This window comes from Lagenorhynchus albirostris, chromosome 3 (assembly GCF_949774975.1).
Source record: "Lagenorhynchus albirostris chromosome 3, mLagAlb1.1, whole genome shotgun sequence".
In the NCBI taxonomy this organism is placed as follows: domain Eukaryota; kingdom Metazoa; phylum Chordata; class Mammalia; order Artiodactyla; family Delphinidae; genus Lagenorhynchus; species Lagenorhynchus albirostris.
This window is the reverse complement of record NC_083097.1, coordinates 148735906-148756595: the sequence shown is the minus strand read 5'-3', so window position 1 is coordinate 148756595 and position 20690 is coordinate 148735906. Positions and strand designations below refer to the sequence as shown.

The 20690-nt window shown below is 48.3% G+C and overlaps 1 long non-coding RNA gene across 1 annotated transcript in view; it reads right to left on the bottom strand.

The window, feature by feature from the left end:
* The window catches only part of LOC132517298 (uncharacterized), a 157261-nt gene that overhangs the window by 832 nt on the left and 135739 nt on the right, over window positions 1-20690 (bottom strand). The gene's annotated exons all lie outside the window — the stretch shown is intronic.

Below are 20690 nucleotides of genomic sequence, written 5' to 3'. Positions count from 1 at the left end.
CTTCACTGGAACTCAGTTTCTCCATCTGTAAAATGGGGATACTAACACAGCCTACTTTGCAGGGTGATGTGAGAATGAAATAAAGGGCACAGGGGAACAAGTGTGCAACAAATATTAGTTATTTTTCTTCAGAATATTGCATGTATAGACTAACCCTATCTAATTGATCCAGGACCTGGATATCTTGGTTTAAATTCTCCAAAGGATCAATCTGATTGCTATGGAGTATGGATGGACTATGTCTCTTTAGGGTCAGGAATCTTGTAGAATCTGCTCCAATTAGCTTGGCCGGAGGGGAGAGGAGGTCACGTGGCACAAACATGGCAGCCTAGGCCGACCATGTGGCTGGCTGGTGGGGAGGGTGATTGCCAAGAACCTGGATGGGTAGCTTTGCAGTGACACGTGTGTCTGGAATCAACAGTCAGAGGATTTAGAGTCCCAGAGCTGGAAAGGCAATTGAGATCATCTGGCCCAGTCGTTCCAATTTTATGTTTAGAAACCGAGGCTCTAAGAAACACGGTGAGCTCCTTGAGGTCGCATATGAACTGGAAGCAGAGGCTGATCCAAAAATACCGTTTTCTTCCTACCAGTCCCTATCCAGTGGGCAGGAGCCCGAAAGGGCATGGAGGGGAGCCATAGCTGACCCAGCCACCAAACCACCTCCCAGGAGCCTGTGAGTTTGATGACGTCACAGCCTCATCCTGTCAACAGATTGGACTCCCAGACTCCAGGAAGTATTCAGCCTCCTGGCCCTTTGCGGCCTAACCCCAGCCACCTGTCTAACCAGATTCCACCCGTTCCATCCAGCCAAGCAGGTGTTCCTTCCTCTGTACCTTTGCTCAGTGAGTACTTCCCTTTACCTGGAATGCCCCATTCTCCCCACCCATGTGAGTTCCACAGACCCTGCCGCAGGCCACCGCCTCTGGGAGGTCTTCCCTAAGGCGTGCCCCTGTCACACCCCCAACTCCCAGTTTCTGTGTCTTTTCCTGTCTCTCAACTCAAAAGACCACTGCCTGCTCCATCCAGGGGGCACATAGCTATATACTGCTGGCTAGTTTCAATTCTCTTTTATGTTCTCTCTTGAGCTTAGAAAGCTTGTCTTACACATTTTGCATCAGCAAAGCACCTAGTGCTGTGCTGGGTGTTTTGAAGGTGCTCAGTAAACATCTGTGGAAGGGAATGAGTGAGTGAGTGACTCAGTGAACGACCAAGAGGATGACTGGAGTGACCGTCAGGCGGGATCCCCTCCTGCCTCCACAGTCCTGTGAGTTGGACCAGCAACGCCTTCTTGGACCCTGGATTTCCTGGGAAAGGTGGTGAGGGCCCTGGTGTACACCAGTGACCGCAGCCCGTCCTGGAGGACTCACTGGGATGGGTCAGCCAGGAAGCCTCGCCAGCCACTGCCCATTCAGTCTCACCTGTTATCACTCCCATTTCACCAAGGAGGAAACTGAGGCTCAGAGATGGAAGTGACTCCCTGGGAGTCACACAGGCAATCTGTATCTGACTGGGGACTCAGACTGGGGTGAGGCTGACCCCATGGCTCTGACCACCTACCTCATGCACAGGCCATGTGTGGGCCCCAGGGATGCAGATGGGCAGGACACACCCCTGACCTCCAGGAGCTCCTCAGGGGCCTGGTGAGCTATGGCTGGAGACCAGCCCTGAGGACACTATTGAGGTCCCACGTGCCCAACGGGACAGAGGCTAAAACAGGGGTTGCGGGAACTTAAAGGAAAGCCAAAGAAAGCAAGTGACCTCTTTCTCTGCATAGCAAAATCTATAAGGTCCCCTAGACCTTCAAAACTTCCCTGTAAGGCAGGTGGGATGAGGATAATGAACCGTGATTTACAGGACAGCAAACAGAGTCAGGGATGTAAGTGACTGGCCCAAGGGCACACGGAGACCAGCGGGGGAACCTTCTTTCCCAGCCTCCTCTCCGACTAACCACTTCTCTTTGCACTGTCCTGCAGGGAAATCCCATTCCAGAGGCTCAGCTCTTGGTTTTCAAACTCACCCTTCTTTATTTGGCTGCCCAGGCTTTGCTTGGGCCATTCCCGCTGCCTGAATGCTTTTCTCCACCTAAACTTTCCAAGGCCCCGGCTTTGCAGGACCCAGCCCAGATCTCACTCCCTCTCAAAACCTCTCCAGGTCTCCTCCAATCTGAATAAACCCCTCCACTCACCCCAAAGAATCTCTCCCTATATCATGCTCTGATTTAATACTTCATTATTTTGTAAAATTATTTTTTAATTGAAGTACTGTTGATTTACAATGTTGTGTTAATTACTGCTGTACAGCAAAGTGATTCAATTATACATATATATATTCTTTTCCATTATGGTTTATCATAGGATACTGAATATAGTTCTCCGTGCTGTACAGTAGGACCTTGTTGTTTATCCATTCTATATATGAAAGCTTAACATCTGCTAACCCCAAACTCCCACTCCATCCCTCCCGCAAACCCCTCCCTTGGCAACCAGCAGTCTGTTCTCTATGCCCATGATTCTGTTTCTGGTTTCATAGAGAGGTTAATTAATAGTTCCTTAAATAAGAATACAAGTGCAGAGCACAATATCTGGCACGCCTTTGAGGCTCAGACCGTGCTCTCTGGAGTGAAACGGCATTCCGTAAGCTCTGGCGGAGTGAAGGTCTGAATGACTGAATGAACATTTCACTGCTGTGGAGAGGATTCATTTCAGTGAGATGGCCTACAAAATTCCCAGCATAGGGACTTCCCTGGTGGCACAGCTGTTAAGAATCCGCTTGCCAATGCAGGGGACACGGGTTCGAGCCCCGGTCCGGGAAGATCCCACATACCACGGAACCACTAAGCCCGTGCGCCACAACGACTGAGCCTGTGCTCTAGAGCCCGCGAGCCACAACTATGAGCCCGCGCGCCACAACTACCAAAGCTAGCGCGCCTAGAGCCTGTGCACCACAATGAAGAGTAGCCCCGGCTCGCCACAACTAGAGAAAGCCCACATGCAGCGGAGAAGACCCAACGCAGCCAAAAAATAAATTAAAAAAAAAAGTTTCCAACATGGAGTGGGGCCCTGAGCAGGTGCCTGGAACATGCTCACTGGCATGAATTGGTTTGAAGCAATGCTGTCTCCTAGGCCACAGCCGGCCAGCATAATAGACTTCCTGATCGGGGCAAATGGCAACACAAAGGCCCCAGCAGGCCCAGTGCCAGGGAGCTGCCCACTGATATCGAGAAAGGAGCAAAGTTTGTGGCCCTACCCACCAACCCTCCGTCCTGCCAGCCATACCTCCCCAACTTCCTGGGCCCACAGTTTGGGGAAGAAAAGGAACAAAAATCAGGTTCAGCCAGATGGCCAAGCTGTTCTCTTAATCAGCACCTGTGGAGCCCTGGGGCTGGGGTCAGGAGGTATGGCTGCAAAGCAGGCCAGGGCACCTCATGGTTAAGAGCACAGCCTCTGGGTCTAGGTAAAATACTGACCTTGTGGGTACCAGCTGCTATGACCCTGGGCAAGCCCATCTCCCTCTCCGAAGCTCAGATTCCTCACTTAAAAAATGCAAACAATACATTGCCATGTGTCAATCTGAAGACAAATACTGACTCGGGACAAGTTTTTTACTCTTGCACGACATAACGAGAAAAATAATGACAATGAATATACATATATGTATCCGTATCTATAGATCTCTCTCTGTGTTATGTAGATAGAGAACTAGACATAGATAGTGATGTGGTGATATTTATCACAATAGGTTTCCAATTGCACTCCCTTAAGAAGCATTGGCCTTTATTCTGAGATTATATCTTTCCTCTATTTTTATTATTTTGCTGTTGAAAGGGCTAAGGGCCTTTGTTCTTCATCCGTTCTGCCTGGAATCCTTAACCCAACCACCTGTCCACCCACAAGACTCACTCCCTCACCAGCTTCAGAACTTTATTCAAATGTCTCCTTCTCAAGGACACCTTCCCTGACCCCTGTTTAAAATTACAGCCCATTGTGGTGTGCCCTATCCACTTCCCTGCCTTGTCTTTCCTCCATGTGATACTTACCACCATCGGACCTATTATTTATTTCCTGTTTTGGTCCATTGTCTGACTTTCCCCACGAGGACAGGGATTTTTGTCTATTTCATTCACAGCTATATCACACTAACCCTGAAATAGTGCCTGACACATAGTGGACCCTCAATAAGTATTTGTCAGATGAATAAACAATTGAATGGATATTTGTTTTTTTAATGTGTTTCCTTGACAAAATTAAAAATGAGCAATTCACTCATTTTTCAGCTCCCAAAATCAGGCATTGGAAAGGAGAGAATTTTACTGCTCTGTGAAATCCTTAAATCACTGAGCAAATCTATATAAAAGTTTTGGTAAAAGTCATCAAATGGTAATAATGATTCCGCTCTTCCTCCTGTGCCCCTCCTCCCATCTCCTCTCCTCCCCTCCCTTCGTCCTCCATCCTTATCTGTCCTCACCAGGACTGTCCCCAGCCCTGCAGAACTCAAGGAACCCTCTGGCCTCTCCATTTGCCTAATTCACTTATTTTCTTTAAAAATCCTGATTACAGGCCTGGCTTGGGAGAACCAACCAGGCTGTAAACAGGCATGTAATGAAGCCTGGCCCACCTGGGATGGGCCCACCATCCCCACCAACGAGGGGATGTGCCCAGTTGGAGGCCATGCATCTCCCCTCCAAGTGGGACTCTGGGTTCCCGGGACTCTGGGATTCCCGGTTAAATGTCCCAGCCCACTTCCCAGGTGTCTGCAGGCCTCTCCCCCATTCCATCTTCTCTTGGGTGGCCAGTGGGTGCTGCTTGCTGGGCGGGGGCTGGGGGCACTGTGTGGGCTACTTGCCCCCTTACAGCACAAGAAAACACGGAGGATGGGAAGGCGGCTGCCATGTTCTGCTGTAAAACTACAGTTAGGCCCAATTCCAGGTCATTAGGAAGCCCTGTCGCATTAGGCGGTAAAACACATTTTAGTTGTTCATTAACTTGGTGTAGGACTTTTGAAATATGTAGACTATGGTTTGTGATCTGGGGTGAATCTCTGCCTGGACTGTACGCTGCTACCCAGTGCCTCCAGCGTGGTCTGGTGGGGGAAAGGAGAGGAAAAAAAACATCAGGTTCTTGGTTTTCTTATTTCCAAGTGAGATCTTGAGTCAGTCCCTTAACGCTCTGGACCTCAGTCTCCCCAGCTGCACGGTGACAGAGTCAATGGTGTGGGTGGGGAGAGGAGACCCCCCAGGCTTCCCGAAGGAGGGAGTTGGGAGAAGGGAGTGAGCGTGGCAGCCTCCCCCTCACACAGGCGCTTTGAATCTAGGGCCCCTTCACATCACCTTTTCAGCTCAGGAAGCTCGGGCTCACAGGCTTTGGCCAAGGTCACACAGCCAGGAACAGATGGCCAAGGGTCTTTCGCCTTTCCCAGACAAACAGCAATTTAACTTTGAAATGACAAAACAAGGGGACAGAAAGAGAAGGCCCTCCCGTAAGCGCCCCCTTCAGCACATGCAGGCTTTGCTGGCTGGGCATCTGCCTGGCTACTTGACCTGGCCAGCTGGGGTGGGCAGGAGCCATGTGCCGTCTCCTTCTGACTACTGCTACGGTCCAGTCATCCTGTGACTTCTCGGGAAGGAGACTGATTGATGGGGGTGACCATGTAGGAAATAAAAACTGGCACCAGACGTGCCAATGGATATAAGAGGCTGGGATGGGCTTTCTTGGGAAGTCGGGCTTCCCTGTATGTTTCCCCGGGAGCCCCAAATCTTCGCTAAGTCAATTCCCTGTGGAAGGGAGACCTTTACTCTGCCAGCGCTTCTGTTTAATTGTTTCTGATGAAAAGACCTGAACCAGAGGTCTCTATCAGACCTGACCTCTCCCCCATTTAGAACTTCTAAACACTGGTCCCATCTGCTGCTCCAATTTCCTCTCTTCCCATCTCCACTCCCTGTGCCCTGGGCTCCACTAACAGCTTCCTAAGCAACTTTTGCTTTTGCACATGCTTCTTGCCTCGGGATGCCCTTTCCCTCCTTTCTCCAACCAGCCGGCAAGTTCTCATTTGGAAGTCAGCTCAGTCCCTGTCCCCCTGGCCTGGCCCCTCCCAGTTGCCCCCAGGCTGTCTCCTCTTTGCCTCCTGTGTATTGCCCAAGCCCCTGGTGCTTCCTTCTATAAAAGGACTCTATACAGTGGGCTGATTGCTACCTGTCTGTCTCCTAGAGTAACTAAGTCCCGAGCAACTTGGGGGCAGGGACTGGATTTAATTGTCCTCTCTGTCCTACTAAACAACGCAAGCCTGGGATGCTCGAGGTGCTCAGGAAAGGTCAACTGAGGGCAGGAGCCCCCCCCCCCCCCCCCCCCCCCGCCAAAGGGTGTGCTCTCAGTGTGACCTTATCTGCTATTTACTGACCGAGGACTGATTGGGACAGTTATTATTATCCCGATTTTATCACTCTGGAGGCTGAGAAGCCCTTGACCATGCTTGTCTCTGGGCACTGGGGCATCTGCAAAGCAGTCCTGGTCTCTCCCCTGCTTGGCTGGGGGCAGGGGAGCCACACAGCACTGGCCACGTGCTGCGCAGCCGAAGTGCAAGGTGGCGGTTGACCGTTTTCTCAACAATCCCCAGACTTTGCCCCAGGGCAAGGAGGAAGGGTGAAATGGGAGCGCTGGGGTGAGGAGGCCAGAGACCCTCCCTCTCCCAGGAACTGGCAGAGGCCCAGGCAGGGGGCATTTCCAGGCAGGAGCTGGGTCCAGCTGGGACACACCAACTCAGGGCTGGGGAGGAGGAGAAAGGTCAGTTGCAAAACGCCATCTGTGGCAGCCTCGCTGAGTCATGTTCCTGATGCCAGTGGGGGACTAAAGTCGGGGGCCGCAGGCTCAAAACTGCCCGGTTAGCATTGAGCTTGTTGATTCTCTGGGCTTCCACGTCTAATCCTTGCTGGGGCCCTACTAATCTCCTTCTGTAGAGCACAGCTGTTGTTTTGGGGTTTTTTCCCAGCATATCCCCCTTTCTTTGGGTGACAGCACCCCAGTGTTCCGTGGAGACCCGCTTCCCCCTCAGCCGGGGTGAAGTTGGATTCTTTCCTCCTCCCAAACACTAAGTCTGGTCTCATGGCCCGGGCGTAGCCAATCAGAGCATTCTCTCTTGCCCTTGATTGGCTCTAGGATGGGAACATGGTGGACCCATAACCAGTGAGACTCAATTCCAAGATATTCACCAGGAATGCTGGGAAAGAGACGTTCCTTTTTTTCCTACAGGGATTGCTAGATGCTTGTAGCAACTACAGCCTCCACGTGCATGGAGGTCGCCTGAGAATGAGGTCACCCCAGAGACAAGCGGGATCGAGAGAGCGTGCAAGCAGGACACCCAGCCTTGCAGCCATCTGTGAAACTCAAAATGTACCTCTCGCTTTTCAGCTACGGGAACTAATACTTTCCCCTTTGCTTATGCATGTTTTAAAGTTGGGTTTTTTGTCATTTGCAAACAAAAGATTTCTAACACCACCTGGATAATATTTATTCTATCTTCTCTCTGTTTTTACTCTCTAAGTCCTAGCTTAAGCCTTGTCGTTGGCCTTGGTATCCCTACCCTGGATTATTGTACCAGACCACCAACTAATAATGACAATAGGATAACAGTAGTAGTTGAATAACTGCTACCTACATGCACTTCCTACTTATTACAGTGACCCTGCCAGTTGATATTCTCCTCTTTCTCCTCCTCCTGATGAAGAGACCGAGGGTCAGAGAGATAAAGGACAGTTAGCAAACAGCAGGGCTAAGATTCAGACTCAGATGGTATGACTCCAAAGTGCATGCTCTTTGACCACAGCCTCATCCTGATTAGTTGAACTCTAGATGGACCTTGTTTCTCCCACACAGATTTTTAGGGTAGGAACACTTCGGTCCTTTGGAAGCACAGAGCCACGAGTAGCCAGACTGTCAGATATCCTGGACCTCATGGACACTTTCTAGGGGCACTGACTCTACTTTTGGTGTATCATTTTTCTTCTGCCTTCGTTTTCCTTTCCCCCAATTTCCATACTTATCTTTAATTTTGCTGCCATGCTCTGACTGGCCATGCTTGGATGGCCTAACCAGCGCTGGGCAAGCACTGAGGTCAGCTGTGCTCTCTGATTGGGCTGCCTTGGATCATATGCTCTGCCCTGAGACTTGATCAGTACCACCCAAACCAGATGGGTGGAAAGGGGGGGAGATGATTCCTCAGGGACCAATCCAGGTGCTATTACCAGAAGGGGTAGCCGCTCCTTCTCACCCGCTGTCCGAGACCTCATCCACACAAAGCAACAATCATTTATTTGGTTTTGAGGCTGCCAAGCCCTCAACTGAACACTTGCAGGACAAAGAGGGGTTGGGTGCAGACTTGTCACTGATCCAGATGGTGAGAAGTTTGCTGTCTGAGAGTAAGTGTACTATGGACGAACCTCTAAGATGTCCTGGGATGAGGTCATAGCCAAGGAAGCATAGAACACCGTGGGAACAATTCATTTTGCCTGGGGATGGGAGAGGGGGTGTCGGAGAAGCCATATTGAGGAGCTAACACATGAGCTGGGCTTCAAAGGGTGTGGTTGCTTTCATTAAGAAGGAGTGGTAGGGGAACAGCATTCCTGGCTGAGGGAACAGCATGTGCGTCAGTGCAGAGGCATGAGAAATCTGGTGCATTCTGGGAAGAGAGTATAGTTGGGTGACAACGCAAGACAAGGAAGGGGAGGAGGGCAAGTGGGGCTTAGCCTGAGGAGTAAAGGGAAACAAAAGCATAAAATCAATCACTATTAGGTAGGGTGATCTTTCTTGGCCTTTTACCTAAACTTTGCTTAGACAGCCCAAGAGGAAGTTGGTACTTCCCCAATCTGCGGTTTCCCTCAGGAGAGGAAGGGTTAATTCAGAACAAGATGAAGAAATGCCTGGAGAGCTGAGTGTGGAAGGGAGAGACCAAGGCAGCCTGAAACTTGAGCAAGGGAAAGGGGGCTGGGGAGGATGGGGGCAGGCCAAGGAAGGGACAGGTCAGTTGCTGAACTCATAAAAACGTCCATGACGAGCCCTGCACTCGACCTGGGGGATACAGAAAGCAGTAAGACAGGGCTCCTAGGCTGGCTGGAGAGACACACAAGGAGGTGGAAAAGGCAATAAAGTGGACTGAGTTCTGTGGCTTGGGCTGTGTAGCAAGTGTCTATGGGGAACACCTACCTCAGGCCAGAGACATGGAAAAGGCCTCCTAGCGGAGGTAACATTGGAACTGGGCTTTAAAGGATGAATAGGAGTTTGCTGCCTAGAGATTGAGGAGCTTTCATAATTCCCTTATCCCCCCTTTTATTAAGACTGGCCACACTGTAGCTTCTTGGCCAACGTCTGTCCTTTCTGCTGGACTCCTCAGGGACAGAAACTCTATTTGTCTGGTTCATTGAGTTCTCGCCTAGACCTAAAAGAGTGCCTGACATAGAGTAGGTGCTCAATAATGTGTGTGTGCAGCCTGGGCAAAGGGTCAGCAGACAGTGCAGACAGAGGCAGCAGCAAAAAGTGTGGTTTGGGACAAGGCAGGTAGGACAGGCAGAGTCCAGGGCAGAAATGGACTTGGTTGCCCATCTGAGCAGTTTGGATTTTATCTTCTAAACATGGAGGGACATGATCAAATTTGTATTCACCCATTTATTTGACAAAGACGTATGGAGCACCTATTATATGCCAAGTATTGTGTTAGACCCTAGGGACACCATGGCAGCAAGACCAGCTCCTTCCTCACGGGAGCCAACGTTCTTATGGGAAAACAGCAAACTTGTAAACCATGAAGAAATAGTGTATCTTCAGCTAGTGACGAAATGCTAGGTAGAAAAGTAAATATGGGTAAGAGGCTAGAAATTGATGAGAAGCAGCAGGTTCAGTGCCAGATGAGGAAGGTGTCAGATACGAGTGTGTTACTGCGAGGAGCCAAGAACCTGGCTCACAGTAGCCTAGTGTGTAGGAGTTTGTACCTCGCAATAGGAAGTCCAAGAGGTAAGCAGTCCAGGGCTGGATGGGGACTCAGTGGTGATGTTGAGAAATCATGTTCCTCCATCTTCCCGTTCCATCTAATTAGCTTTATCTCTGATGCTTTAACTTCTTTTTTTTAATGAAGAGAATGAATTCATGTATTTCATATTTATTTCAAAGTACATAATTAAAAACACTTAAGTTGATGCTTTGCTGACATAAATTTCTCCATCCAGAAAAATTCGGAAAAGTATAATGCTCACAAAAATGACTGGTATGAGTTTTGGGCGTTGGGACATAGGGAGAAGGGCCAAAGCCACAGCTGGGTTGATGTGATCTATGATTGGATGGCATCCATGCGTGTGCAAGGTATTCAGTTCCTATCCTGGGCGAATTCAATGGAAGCAGGTATTCAAAGCCAGAAATGGCCATGAGAGTATAACCCCGGTGTCCCCCTATCTCCCACAAAGAAACGTTTTAGGGAGAGCATCAGGCTTCCTAACTTTTATAGAATGGGAGATAGGGGATAAGCTGACCGCAGCTGACATTTGGTTTACTAAAGGATCATTCTGGGGCGGTGGGGAAGATGGATTTGAGGAGGAAAGTCTGCAAGTCCTGGGACAGATGGGGAAGCCTGGTTTAGGGCAGGTGACAAGAAAGGAGATGGGGGAGCAGCTTTGAGAACTAAGGGGGAGAATGCTGACATAGTGACAGTTCATGTAGAGCTGAATGAAAGACCACACCGAGGTGAGAGGACCTAAATGCAGCTGCAAGAATCAGTGAGCCACTCCCAAGTCCCCAACAATATCAGGCCCCCTTTTGGAGAGTTGCTTATAAGAGACAAATTCCAAGATGACTTTCTGAATGCTAAGAAATTCCTGAGGTCAGCCTGCCCTTCCTTTATTGGTGGAGCCAGCCGGTCATAGAATCCAAATACTCACTGGGTACTGGGCATTCATTAGTGTCTTGGTAGCCAATAACAAATCTATTTTAAAACAAGCAAACAAACATGGAGGCAGATCTTTGAGGAGTTTGGGGGAATGCAGACCAGGCAACCCAACCCTTGGGCCCTAGTCATTGGACACTTGAGTTGGTCACCGATTAGGGGAGATTTTGTTGACAGGTGGTAAAAATTGCTCTAAAATCTTGGGGCCTGGAACCTCCCTGGTGGTGCAGTGGTTAAGAATCCACCTGCCAGTGAAGGGGAGACGAGTTCGAGCCCTGGTCCGGGAAGATCCCACATGCCACGGAGCAACTAAGCCCCTGAGCCACAACTACCGAGCCTGTGCTCTAGAGCCCACCAGGCACAACTACTGAGCCTGCGTGCCGCAGCTACTGAAGCCCGTGCGCCTAGAGCCCGTGCTCCACAACAAGAGAAGCCACCGCAATGAGAAGCCCGCGCACCGCAACGAAGAGTAGCCCCCGCTCGCCGCAACTAGAGAAAGCCTGCAGGCAGCAACGAAGACCCAATGCAGACAAAAATAAATAAATATATATTTTAAAAATTAGTTCCTTAAAAAACAAAAACAAAACATCTTGGGGCCAGGAATTTCCTGGTGGTCCGGTTGTTAGGGCTCCGCGCGCTCACTGCCGAGGACCCAGGTTCGATCCCTGCTCAGGGAACTAAGATCCCACAAGTCGCGTGGTGCAGCCAAAAAATAAAAACAAAACAAAACAAAAAACCAACAAACAAAAATAAACTTGGGGCCACGTGGGGCCATGAATACCATCTCCTGAGCAAGGAAGGGTGGATGACTGGTCTCAGAAAAGCTCCTTCCCCATAGATTATGACGTTTATTTGTCTTTAATGTAGCTAGCTGAACTGGTTTCGGGTAATCAAATAGTCCACACTGCCTGGGCCTGGCACTCTTCTAAGTACTGGGGAACAAAACAGAAAAAATCTATCCCCTCAAAATTCTGGTAGGAGGAGACACCCAAAGCCCTAAATAAACAAGTAGTCTCTATATGGTATACTAGTTGTTTCCTTTTGTTCTTCTATGTTAAGCAGTGCTCTTGGAGCTAAATCCATCCTTCACTGCATAATTCACTTGTAAGTCATGCTGTCTTTTCCTTCTTCAACCCTATAGTCAAAAGGAGATTTGGTCCAGCCATGTGCCAATCCATCAGCCATAAAGAGAGTTCTGGGTACCTATTTTCCTAAAGTTTCTCATTCCAGTATTTGGGAGAATTAAAGATGGAAGCATTGAAGCCCCAGAGGTGAACTGTCCACAGACCAGTCGATTGACAAACAAGACCCAGGTTTCCCAATTCACAGGCTGAGGGGGTACAAATTCTCCATTACCTGATGGTAAGACTATTTGTTCTATTCTCCAGACCAAGCTGGTGGCCCAGGGGTTGATATGCACATGTCTCATGGTAAAGACATTATTAAGTGTACTGCTCTTGACAGGTGACAAAGAACTTTCACATTTGTCACCTCACTCCATATGCCACATAGACTTGCTAAATTTAGCTAATGAAGGTACAGGACACCTTAGTTAAATCTGAACACGATATCTGAAACATACTTACACTAAAAAAAATCTTTGTCTATTTGAAATTCAAACTTAACTGAGTGTCTTAGTGCATTAGGGCTGCTATAACAAAATACCAATAGACTAGGTGGCTTAAAAACAAACATGTATTTCTGATAGTTCTGGAGGCTGAGAAGTCCAAGATCAAGACACTGGCAGATTTGGTGTCTGATTAGAACCCTTTTCCGGGTTCACAGATGGCCATCTTCTCCTGTGTCCTCACGTGGAAAGAACAAGGGAGCTCCCTGGGGTCACTTTTATCAGGACTCATCGCATTCAGGAAGCCTCTGACCTCATGACCTTCCAAAGGCCCCACTTCTTAATACCATCACATTGGGCATTAGGATTTAGCACATTAATTTTTTTTTTTTTTTTGCGATACGCGGGCCTCTCACTGTTGTGGCCTCTCCCGTTGCGGAGCACAGGCTCCGGACGTGCAGGCTCAGCGGCCATGGCTCACGGGCCCAGCCGCTCCGCGGCATGTGGGATCTTCCCGGACCGGGGCACGAACCCGCGTCCCCTGCATCGGCAGGCGGACTCTCAACCACTGCGCCACCAGGGAAGCCCTAGCACATGAATTTTGATGAGACACAAGGATTCAGTTTATAGCACTGGACATTCTGTATTTTTTCTGGCAACCCTAACCCTACACTCCTCACAGGCAGGCAATATCAGTGTCCTCATCTGATCATTGAGGCTCAGAAGGAAAATTTTCTGAGGTCAATCCACCAAAGCGGCGGCAGAACCTGGCCCCCAGGTTGGCCCCTGGGTGCCATGTTCAAGGCATCAAGGATGCCCTGGGGTGGAGTGTGGTGGTGGTATCGGGGCTTGAAGGGATGAACACTGTAAGGGAAGGCCTTAGAAGGCCCAACCACCATGAGTCGTGGGCCCCACGGTCTTCATATTAGAGGGCAGAGAAGAGAGGGTTTCCATTCTTAGTTGTAACATGTTTTCGGTTTTAGTTTACTGCACCAGGGCCTCGGCAGCCCAGCCAACTAGGCTGGAAATGCAGGAAGCCATCTGGAGCTGAGTGCTGAGTCATAGGGCCTGGAGAAAAACAAGAACATAGGCAGAGGAGGGGGCGGGGAGCAACCTCCCTGGAGATCGCGGTGGGCACTGGAAATAGAAACTGCTCTCTTTGAAGCATCTGTTAGAAGGTCCAAGATCACCACGCGACTGCAACCCCCTTCCTATTAAGTGCCAACTGAATGTAGAGCTCTGTTCTGTGAGAATGTCAATAAGTCAGGTGGTGTAGCAGAAGTTTCTAGTTTTTTGGGGGGTGGTGGTAATGGGCTTTTGTTTTTTTGTTTTGTTTTTCAAATCCTGGTTCATCCTCTTCTCTTACTACCCGTCAGCCCTTGGACGGTCTACTTAAACTTTCTGACCCTGTTTCATCTTCAGGAATAATAATCCTCATCTCATTAAGATAAGTGTGAGGGTTTCAATGAAATAACATTTTTTACAAGTGTCTTGCCTAGGTTTAGCACACAGTAGATGGTCCGAAAAGGGTAGGTTTTGTTATCAGAGAGACCTAAAAATATCTTCCTGTCAGGTTGGTGTGGGGATTAAATCAGATAACGTATCTTCACTCTCAAGAGAGCGCTGGACCCAGGTCTTAGCAAGAAGTCAGCTAATGACAGAGATTCCTTTCTCCTGGTTTTGCCCCTGAGATGGCTGGTTCTGGTCCCCCTGGGTGCTGTTTCGTAAGGTAAATACACACACAGTGAATTCTTACATGATATATGTTCATTCCATCCACAAATGTGTCCTTTAACATTGTTCATGACACTGGTTCAGCCTCTGTGGAGGTAGAGACAAATGAAATGAAGATAAACATTCCTATTTTTCCGTTGTTTTTAGCAACTGTTCTGTGTCAGGCACTTTGCGAAGTACTTAGTATCGGAGTCTCAGAGCAACTCTTTCAGATCGGTACTATTATAATGCCATTTTATAGCTGGGAAAACTGAGGCTCAGAAGGATTCAGTATGTCAGCCAAAGGCACAGAGCTAGTAGGTAGCAGAGCCGAGGCTCAGTCCCAGGCCTGACTCTTCCAAAGGTCCTGACTATTCTACAGTGGACCAGATCCCAGAGGGAGAAAAACCCTCAGCTGGAGATTTCAACTTACTCAGGCACAAAGGTAACTAGACAGCACAGGGCAGTGAGATGATGAAATGCCAGAGGAGAGACTGGCCATCAGAGTAATCACAGTTCTGGGCTGGGAGGGGCTCCCTGAGGGACTTCCTAGAAGCTGGGCATGGAGAGTAGCACTAGACCTTGAGAAAGGAGATGGAGGAGGGTATAGAGAAAGCAGGTGAGCAAAAGCACACAGGACTTGGCCAGGTATGGGCAGTGTTCAGCGAGAGGCCAGCTGGCCGAGCCCAAGGCGTGTTTTGGAAGCAAAAGGAGGAATATCCAGTTGGGACAGAATCTGGCTGGGGCAGGCTGTCATCGGTTTCCAGAATGATAAACACCTCAAGCCCAGCTGAAGTGATTTCTAGCCTTAGAGCATCACTGCTTAGAGGATGCCTACAAATCGCGTGCTGGGCCTAGGCAGCAGTGCTCGAAGGTGTACCTGTTGTTGAAAAGGAAGGAGGTTTCTGCAGAGTCAGTAGACATCACCTGTCTTGCCCAGTGGCCTCAACCTTAGGTAAGGAGATAATGACATTCCCTTTGCCTTCAGAGGATTCCGCTAAGAAGAACAAATGCTAAGGGTCACCAAAGCAAACTCAGAGATGGTACACCTTTTCTTCAAGCCAGTCTGGCAATGTATATCAAGAGGATGAATGCAAGCCCCCTTTGTTCCCATGATTTTACTGCTAGGAATTAATCCCAGGGAAATGGTCATAGAGGTGTGCAAAACAGTGTGTGCACAAGGACAGTTGCAATAGTATCACTTGCAAACACAAGAATCAGAAATGTACCCCCCCCCAAAAAAATAGAGAATAGATTTGTGGTTGCCAAGGGGAAGGGGGAGTGGGGGAGGGATGGATTGGGAGTTTGGGGTTAGCAGATGCAAACTATTACATATAGAATGGATAAACAACAAGGTCCTACTGTATAACACAGGGAACTAAATTCAATGTCCTGTGATAAACCATGATGGAAAAGAATATGAAAAAGAATGTATATGTATTATAACTGAATCACTTTGCTGTACAGCAAAAATTAACACAACCTTGTAAATCACTATACTTCAACAAAATAAAGTAAAAAAAAAAATGATGATATATCCCTTCAATGGAATACTACACTGCCATTAAAAGTCATTGTGGGGCTTCCCTGGTGGCGCAGTGGTTGAGAGTCCGCCTGCGGGACACGGGTTCGTGCACCGGTCCGGGAAGATCCCACATGCCGCGGAGCGGCTGGGCCCGTGAGCCATGGCCGCTGAGCCTGCGCGTCCGGAGCCTGTGCTCCGCAACGGGAGAGGCCACAGCAGTGAGAGGCCCGCATACCACAAAAAAAACACAAAATTCATTGTGGTCACACCATATTAAATGAAAATATCAAGTTGCAAAACATTAATATAATATTATCCCAGCTTGAAAGTACATTAATCTAATTCATTCACTTATTAAATAGTTAATGTGCTGTGTCCCAGGCAATATTCTGGGCACTGTGGGTATGGAGGGGAGCAAGTTTAGTGTATTACTTGGGGGAAGTCAGACAACGAGCATATAGACTGTGTTCAGGAATAAACAAGGTAATTCCTGAGAGTAGTACAATGCCATGAAGAAGATATAAGATGGGCGAGTTTAGAGTGAGTAACAAGGGAGGGATTATCTGAGGAGCTGACATTTTGATTGCCACCTGCATGTTGAAAAACGTCTAGTCATGAGGATCTGGGGAAGAGCCTTTCAGGCAGAGCAACAAAGGTCTTGAGGGACAATGCAGTTGGAGTACTAGAAAAAAAGATAAAGGAAGAGAAATAGTGTGTGAGTAGGGAGAGAAGAGGTAGGGGAGAGGCAGGCACAGGCAGGGTAATGTAGAGTCTGAAAACCAAAGTGAGGTGTTTACAAGGGGTTTGGATTTTATTCTAATTGCAGTGGGATGCTACTGAGTTTTAAGTCAGGCAATGATTATATTTACACTTATATTTATGTAACCAGAAGGAAATACATCGACGGGTTAATAGAGATCATCAAGGGATAGTGGGGTAATGAACAATTTTTTATTTGTTTCTGTGTGTTTTTCTGTAACTCCCAAACTTTGGCAGTTAGAAGCAAACAATAATTTCTCTTAAAAAAAAAAATTCACCAGTGTGAGCCAATGGCTGCCAGTTACGTGGAACTGCAGTAAGAAAAGACTTTTGCCCACGCCGTCTCATTGAATTTTCACAATGACCCCGTGAGTTAAGTCAGACCATTTTAATGAGCTCCATTTTACAGGTGAGAAAATTGAGGTTGGAAGGTGCAGAAAATGTTAGAACTGGGACCAGAATCAAGTTTCTACAGCCTTTGCCCAGGTTGGCTGATCTTGCCACGTAGCCGAGCCTCTGGGCGGGTCTGCCTTAGATGCAACCAGATACCCGGAGGCCCCAGGAAGAAGTCATGGAATTACTCCTCCCTGCTTGGGGGAGGGTGGGAGGGACCTACAACCCCCAACTGCAAATGGCTAGTGCAAGAGCACGTGTGTGCAAGAAGAGGGGTCTTGCCCACATGTTAGATGCTCAATAAACATTTGTTAATTAATGAAATAACTCGCTTTCAGGAAAACGCTGCTTACCCTCGGGAAGTGGTTTAGCTGACTTCATAATTCAGTAGCTGCATGGTCTTAGGTTAATTTTTCTACCTTCCAAGCCCTGAGTCCTCCTCTGTAAAATGGAGATAAAGTCTGTACTCGTTCACCTCTGTGAAGTGTGATAGTTGGGGGCAGGCTCTGGAGCCCAGCTGCCTGGGCTTGAATTTACTTCTACCCTGTTCTAGCTATGCCCTTGTGGAGCTGCTTAGCCTCTTAACACCTCAGTTTTCTCATCTGTAAAGCGGGAGTGATAATACTTGTCTCCTAGTGCTCGTGTTAGGACTAAATGAATGAATAGAGAACTTTGAAGAGGTCTCAGCACATAGCATTTGCTCCTTAAATGTCAGATAATGTCAGCATTATAGGGAGCTTGCATTAAGGGAGAAGCTTTCGGAAGCCCACAGAAGAACTTAACACAGGGTGCCAAGCAGTAGAAGTTTCTGCTACTGCCTTTCTACCACCATGCCTACCATTATTACTGCTTCAGTGGCTTTTCATAGGAAACATATAAATTCACTGTCCATCTTTTTGTTTAGAAAGGAGACCCCTTACCCACCAGGAGGGTCCTTTGCCAAGTTAAACAAATAGATCTACTCTCTCCCATCTCAGGAGGTTTCTGTCTGTTCAAGGTCATGGGAAGACTTCCCTGGCATTTTCCAGTGTCTGTCTCTAATTCATTTAAGGAGCCACTTTTTACATTTCAGGCTTGACATTTGCTTAATGACATGAATGGAGCCTCCTCCGGTGAGTGGCCTGGGGTCATGGGACCTCTGACCTCCACCCCTGTTTTCAAGCTTGAGTTATTTGAGGACCACCAATAATTGTGCAACAGCTGTATACCACTGGGTCTAGTCTTTCCCTCATTTTTCTTGAACTTGTCTCACATTTAAAACTCAAAATACATTTATTCAAAAGGGAGATGTACTCATTACCATAAATGGAAAGCCACAAATAGAAGCTACTCATAAAAAGAAATATCATGAAAATAAAGCAGTATTATTGAATTCTAGAGGAATAGGGTTGCCCATTGAAGACTCTGGGCTCTTGAAGCCTGTTTGATTTCCATTTAAAAGAGAGATTTGGAGAGGTGTGACAGACCTATTAGTACCACAGTAAGATTGTCTTCTTGGTGTAATAAGAAGGATTGAAAACAATTTAAAAAGGAAAAACTCCCAATCACACGATTCAGTGTTTTTATTTCTCTGTCTCTTCACCTTCTAGAACTTCCTCCTGTCTGCCAGGGGCTCCCTTCTATGCGATTCAGTTCTTTTTTTTTTTTTTCCCAATTTATTTATTTATTTTTGGCTGCATTGGGTCTCCATTGCTGCACGCGGGCTTTCTCTAGTTGTGGCGAGCGGGGACTACTCTTCATTGCAGTGTGCGGGTTTCTCATTGAGGTGGCTTCTCCTTGCGGAGCGTGGGCTTCAGTAGTTGTGGCATGTGGGCTTCAGTAGTTGTGGTTCACGAGCTCTAGAGCGCAGGCTCAGTAGTTGTGGTGCTCGGGCTTAGTTGCTCCGCGGCATGTGGGATCTTCCCGGACCAGGGTTCGTACCTGTGTCCCCTGCCTTGGCAGGCGGATTCTTAACCACTTCACCACCAGGGAAGCCCTGATTCAGTTCTTTATTGAGAAAAGCTAAGGAGCGACCAGCCGCCCATCCTCTGCTTCTCACTTATTAGGTCATTTTAGGAAGATTCTTAGCCCTCTCTGAAGGCTAGGGGGCTGAATTAGAAAAATGTTCTTCTCTGATGATTTCCAGGCCCCCAAAGTATGTTGGACGCCCATCCGTGCTTTTTACCTGCTGATGGAGCAGGCGTGAAATCCATCCAGAGGATGGCTTCCTGGAATAGTTCCGGTCTCTGGATCTCCATGAGAAGCCAAGATGTGTGATTCACACAGACACAAATGAATTCACGTTTCCCGGGGGTGGACTTTCTGCATGTTGAACCGAGCGGTTGGATGGCTATGTTTCAACTGAAAAAGGAAGTAGCCAAGACCCCTCTCTGCCCAGCCCAGATCCTCGGAAGAAATGACAAAACGACCTCAGGTTTCATCCCCTTGTTCAGCAGCCCCTGCAAGTGCTTCCTTCCTCAGAGAGCGTGGGAGGAGCTGCTGAGGCATCGCTCCTAAATTATTCCCCTTTTCAGGTCTTCAACCTGCTTCTAAATCGGCTGGGATCTGCCACACCTGTGCCGCATCCAGATTCTTTAGCCTGACATGCAAGCCCCTCCCATCCGCTTCCAATCTGCATTTGCCGCCGTGGCTGCTGGGACGTCCTTCCTTGAATCCCCTGCTTCTGGCAAGTTTGTTCCCTGGCACATAGTAGGTGTGGAAATGGAATGGAATAAAAGAGTATGTCTTATGCTGGACTGCCTCTACGGTCCATTTCAACACGTAGTTCTTGAGTGTCAGGGACAAATGGTGCTCAAAGCCTTCCTATATGCCTGGCCCTGGTGGGGTAACCACTGTCTCGATTCGCTGAGGATTTTCCTGGTCCTGGCACTGGAAGACCAGAACTAGGAAACACCTGGGACAAAGGCAAAGCAGGATGGTTGGTCACCCTGCTGGATTAGACTACACATGCTCTATCTCTGTGGGACCTCCAGCATAGGGGCAGAGGATGACAGTAAACAAATTATCCCGCAAAGACATAAGTAATTACAAGCCATGGTGAATGCAGAAAAGAAGCCAGCCCTGAGCTGAGAGCCCTGTGGGTACAAAGAGGAAAAGGCATAGTTCTGGCCCTGGAGAGTCTCCTGGTTGCAGCCAGGAGAGAGAGGGACACACAGCTTATTTAATATCAAGTACCAAGTGCAATGGATCAGAAATCTACCCTCTCTTTTCTCTGTTCACAATGCACTGTTTCTATTTTAATTGTGGTTTCAAGCATCAGAATCCCATTCCGGTAAATTAACTAGATATACATCTATTGAAAGGGTATTACAAGGAAAAGCTAAAAAACTAGGCCTTGGAAGAGAGAGAAACGATTGCTTCTTAGGGAGTTGAGAGAGTAAGAAATATGCCAGAACAAAAGAACATGCCTTGTTCCATTTCCATTAGAAAAATTGTCTTGAGCCATTCTCTGCCCTTGGGTTTCTCTGCCCAATATTCTAATTCCAGGAAGAAAGAATTCAATAGCCAAGCCTGGGTCTCATGACAGCCCCTTGGCTAGGCTAGGGGGGCACCGTGATTAGAAATCCACCAAAGTAGCTTGCGATGGGGGATGGGGCCCAGGGGGTGGGGGGCGGGGGGGGCTGCTAACGGACACCGAAGGGCCAGGATGCTGGGAAGGTGAAGGCTTCAGTCACCTGCTATCTCCTCTTCGCGAGGTGGTTCAGACACTGCCTAGGGCTTCCAGCTCTGTGGTCACTGCCTTCCAAGGAGCTCTCTGCTGGACTTATGTCCGGAATATTCTGTTACCATGGACAGCCCCATGCTGACAGCTTCCTT